General features: G+C 35.7%; 1 pseudogene; it reads right to left on the reverse strand.

The window, feature by feature from the left end:
• Window positions 1-4,383: 4,383 nt before the first annotated feature.
• LOC149834945 (uncharacterized) lies at window positions 4,384-5,106 on the reverse strand (annotated as a pseudogene).
• Window positions 5,107-5,655: the final 549 nt, after the last annotated feature.

Consider the following 5,655-nt stretch of genomic DNA (forward strand, 5'->3'; position numbering starts at 1 on the left):
GAAATGAGCTGATTTTTGGTCTGCTGATAGTGAACACATAGATGAAGAGAATATAAGAAAATTTTTGAGAAAACTCTAAAAATTTGCACATAAAATGACGAGTGCAAGTTGCAATAAAAATCGAGTTTTTAAATCAATGCACTATTCACTTGAAATAACCATCTACTTGCACTATGACCTTGAATAATCTGTAAAAACAGTCCTAAACACTGCTAATCTAATGTTAAACTACAGAAAATGACAGCAATTAAATTAACTATACTAACATGTAAATGAACTAAATATGTGAATTTAGAATTTGATCTAACAAATGCTATACTTGAACTAATGTAAAGTAATAAGTATGAACTAAGAACAAATCTATATTATTGAACTAATCCTAATACTGCATCCTAATATAAGCTAAACAATTGACTAGAAAAACGAAAGCGAAGTCTAAAACTAAATTAACAGTAGTACTAACAAGAACATCAACTCCAAAGTAACTAGTTAACTAAGGTTATTGACTAGCAAGGTTTAGTAGGGAACTAGGGTTAATTAGGAGGCGGTTTATCATTGACCTTGACTAGACTCACGTCACACCTCAATGGACCCGCTAGGTTGACTAACTTTGAGACTTAACTAAATTAGACATCTAATAAATAGAGACTATTTGTTAAAACCGAAAATGAAGAAAAATAATTAAATGACTCTATCCAAGTTACATTCCTAAATGAAATTCAATTAACACTAATTATGACCTACCTAATTAATGAATCACGATTTCTAAAACCTAAGGCTAATTGACTACCTACTAAAGTTAATGAGAGTCTATCTATGCTATGTCACTATAGAAAATTAGTAAATGGGCTTAGGAATGATAAATACGAATTTGGAAAGGAATTTATTCACCATAATTTCCTTAATAACACAATTGGAAAGCTTGAAAATGTAAAACCGTCCAGCAAGAGGGACCCACACGGTTTTTGATTTTCATTAAAAGAAGGTAGCCCCTTTTTAAAACTCTTTCCCAAAGTCTCACAAACAAATTTTAGAAATGAATTTGAAACTCAAATTTGTTTCCAAACTTTGAAAGGATAATTATTTCTATGTTGGTTGGACTAGAAGGGGGTTACAAATTCCTCAATTGGATTCCACAAAATTGGGTGAGCTTTTCAACCTACCAAAATCGTTTTTCAACCCAAATTACTCACTTGCCCTTCTTCTAAAATTCGACATTATCTAATTAATTAACCTATACTCTCACTAACCTAACTAAACGAACCTTTACACAATTACTTTAAGGGGTATGACTGCTATGTAAAACACTACCTACAAAAGAACTAATTTAGCTAACACACATTCAAATCAAAGTTATTGACTTAAACTAAACATTACTAAAGCGAATTTCACTGAAAATGGATGCCAGACACACTTTCCTAACGTCTAAGCTACAACCATGGCTACCTTCTCCATGAAGGAAATGGCAGCCATTGACACACTAAAACGAGTTTTGCCTAAAGTATGAAAAACGAAATTTTTTCTTTCTTTTTCTTTTTGAAACAAATTTCAACTTCAATAAAAACCAACTTCAACCTAATTACCCCTAAAACTCAGTTTAGCTAAGACACAACCGACTGAAAATGTAACTAAAAAAAATTAAACTAAACTAAAATCTAGAAATTCACTAGAAATCACAAGACACATACTAGTCGATTTACACAAGTTGACACCACTACTTAACGACTATAAACCCAACATAAAATTAAGCTAAATGAAAACTTAAACTGCTGGAACAATTCCGTTTTAACACAGTTTACTGCAGAAAACATTTAAACAACAGAAAATGACAAAACGTTAAAATCGGCTAGAACAATTCTAGTCGATTTTCACTTTTTGGCTAAGACGATTTGTAAACCAAAGATTACGCCTAACCTAGACCCACAACCAACATTTAAACATATAAAATAATTGAAAAACGACAGTGGTTTTGCTGTCAAAGAAAGAGAAAATCAGAAAGGTTAGAGGGTAAGAGAGACGTTTTATAGGGGAACTCGATTTTATCTAAAAGAAGCGAGAAAGGTAAAACCTACCTCAAGGGCAATCCGACGAAGGTGGGGGTAGAGGTGAGCGGAATCAGCCTATGGAGATGCATCCCATCTTCTTCAATGATGCTGGAGCATCACAATAGAACTCGTTCTTGTAGCTGCCACACGGTTGAAGTACCCCAAAGGCGGAAGGTGATCCAATTCACAATCGGTTGGAGTAGAGGATCGGATGGAGCCAGGGCCGATCGATCTTGTTTGAGTAGACGACACTCCACGCAAGAATGGCATCTTCAACCTCTGCTACACCTGAAAAATAAAGCACATATGATCAGCACACATCAAGGAAAAGAAGCAATGAAAAAGAGATATGGAAAAGAAGAAAAATAGCAAGGGGAAATGCTTGATTCTCAAGCAAAACCCAAAGACACAAGGGTGATGGCGTGTGATGGCTGGAAAGGAGAATGGTCAGAGCAAGATTCAACAATTGGGGTGCAAATCCCTAGGCAAAAGATGTCTAGGGTTTCAGAAAACACATTTTTATATTTTTGGCTCAAGTTTCCAAAATTGCAAGAGGTTTAAAATAAAAAATAATGCTCTGCGCCTCTTTTGGAAGGGGTTTTTTTAAAACATTTCATAAATGGGTTTTGGATCACATTTGAGATAGATTATGATGTTTTAAGAACTGATCCAAGACCCAAGATGGTCTATTTTGAAATTCCACTAGAGGGGGGGTGAATAGTGAAATACGATAAAGATCGATAAAATAAAATAATCAGGCAATAAGGCACAACACATAAAACACAAAATTTATACTAGTTCGGTCAATACCCAGACCTACATCCAGTCCCCAAGCAAACCACTTGAGCTTTCCACTATAACATCCGAGTCACCGGATAAATAGTACAACACCCTCTTCCTCAGAGGTCTTCTTCTCTCAACAGAGAAGGGGCTTCCACAGAGGTCTTCTTCTCTCAACAGAGAAGGACAACACCCTCTTTCACAGAGGTCTTCTTCTCTCAACAGAGAAGAGCACACCCTCTTACACAGAGGTCTACTTCTTTCAACAAAGAAGGATTAAAAGAAAAAATATTTAAAGAAAATATGATGATTTTTGAAAAGGATCCAGTGTTATTCCATAAAAGATGAAAATCCTAAGTTTTGTTTACATCCTGACTATGGCCATTGAGGTAAATCATCAACTTAGGATTAATCACCTTTTATAAAATGGTGCACGTGCCATTCGTGTTCCCATTTGTGGAGAAGAGAGAGAAAATATCATGAATCAAAACAATCTTAGAGGATGCACATGCTCATACATTCTAATCTAGTGCGGGAAAATGAAAATTTCTCATTAAGACCTAACTTATTACTATATTAAAATTGAAATTACAACTCCAAGTAATGACATTTTCCACATATTCCCTGCAAAACACTTTAGTTAGTATGAAAGCAAAAGAGAATTGCACAAATCACATTGACTTTAAAATGTAGATGGTGTGATGCTCATGCACCACGATTTTTATGAGCTTAAGTGTGAAAAGTGATATATACATACCTATATACATATATATACATGCATACCTATATATATATATGATTACATACATATATATATATATACACATATATGTATATATATATATATATATATATCATATATGACGTACATGCAACATGGATGGATGAGAGTGATGCTGATGAAGGTCAGTGGACATAGGTATAGAGGGTATGGCTAATAGAAATGAATGTGGTGATGTGACCTATTGATGTTATTGCAATCAATAGGTGCATGTGAAATGTAACAATTTTGATGAAATGATATGAAGTATGAAGGTGAAGATGCTGAGTGTGAAGGGACTGTGATGCAATGCTGGTGAAGTAGATATGTGAAAAAAAAGAATCTGCAAAAGTCCCTGGACTTGACACAGCCTATGAAGATAGGGAGATATATCAAGTAATGCTATGGTGTAAATGCTGTAAATGTTAGGCAGTGAACAGAAAAATTGTAGCAGGATTTCCGAGTATAGCTGCGGTTGGACCATGTAAGGGCGCTGGTAGGAAATTCATGCAGGAAATGGGTTCTAACTGCTATGAGTTGTAACACAGGGGAAACCATATATGGTATATATATAAGTAAGGTGTAGCTAATGGTGCAGTGGTGATAAAGAAAGTATAAATGAAGGATTCAGCAACTGGTGGATATGTGCAAAGGTGATGTTGCTGTAAAGGGGTGACAGATGATGATGCAAGGTGCACAGTGAGTGCTGGGAACATGACTTATGATGGCTACTGCTATAACTGTAGTAGGTAAAAAAGTGTGCTAAGTGAAGGGCGGGCTACAGACGAAAAGGGGAGCCTATGTTAGGAATAATGATGGTGCAATGTTGGTGGTTGGCAGCTGGAACTGGGTGGTGTGTGTGTTGTAGATGTCCAGTGGGCATGAGATGAGGGTGGCTACATGAGGAGTTGTTTCACAGAGAAATCCTGTAGCAGCATGCTTGATTGTTTCAACAGGGCCACCATTGTTGCATGCAATCATAGGCTTTTGTGATGCCATGGCTTCCAATGGGATAATGCCAAAGTGTTCATCCTTTGGGGTATATAATACATAAGCATTCAAAGAGCAACTTGTTTCTTTGTATGGTTGAGCAAGATGTGACAAATTCAACTCGATCAGCAACTCTTCCCTTCATAGCTACACATTTTAGTTCCTCCTGGTACTGAATATTTTCTAAAAGATAAAAACCACCTGCAATAGTCAAGGATGTCTGAGCATGAAAGTTTTCAGAGGAGTTAAGGATTGAAAATGCTGAAATTGCTAACTCGATGTTTTTTTCCTTTCTAAGCGGTTTATAGAAAGAAAATTTATCCTATATGAGCGGGGCCTACTAAACTGCTCCACATCGACTGCTGGATAAAGCACAGCTAGGCGAATGCCCTTAGCATGAAGAGATTGAAATGTATTTGCAAAAGTGGATGCAGTAAAACTGTTGTTGACCAAAATCAGATCAGCCATTCCAGTAGTTGCTTCTTCAAGCATGTCAATTGGTTTTCTATAAATTCTTCTCGCAAGAGTTGAATGTTGTCATAAGGGCCAGATTGTGTGATCTTCCTATCTCTCATAACCAAAACAAAGTTAGCAATGGGAAAAAATTCCACCTGATGGGTCACATATATGACTGTTTTTGGACCTAAGAAACCATGCAGACACTCATTATAGAGATGAGTTCCAGTGTGAGCATCTGCAACACTAAAAGGATCATTAAACAAATAAATGTCAGCATCCTGGTAGAGTGCATGTGGAGCTGGTGCAGTGAAGGTGCGAATGTACAAGTGCCGATAATGAAGGAGGAAAAATGTGAATGTAAGAAACCATAGTATGTATTCCTACTATGAAAGTACATTTCAACTAAATAGAAAAAAATCAGTAGATGCAAGACAAGAAATGCCAAAGGAAGTAATTCAAGTATATATATATATACATATATACATGTATATATATATGTATATATACATATATATATATATATATGTATCATGAAAGAAAACTAGTTGGGGCTTTATCTGTCATACCTTTTGCAGATGCAATATGATGATCATAGATGACAGTTGCGAATCAAAAGAAAAA

The sequence above is a fragment of the Nuphar pumila genome, chromosome 6 (assembly GCF_984573655.1).
Source record: "Nuphar pumila chromosome 6, dmNupPumi1.hap1.1, whole genome shotgun sequence".
Lineage (NCBI taxonomy): Eukaryota > Viridiplantae > Streptophyta > Magnoliopsida > Nymphaeales > Nymphaeaceae > Nuphar > Nuphar pumila.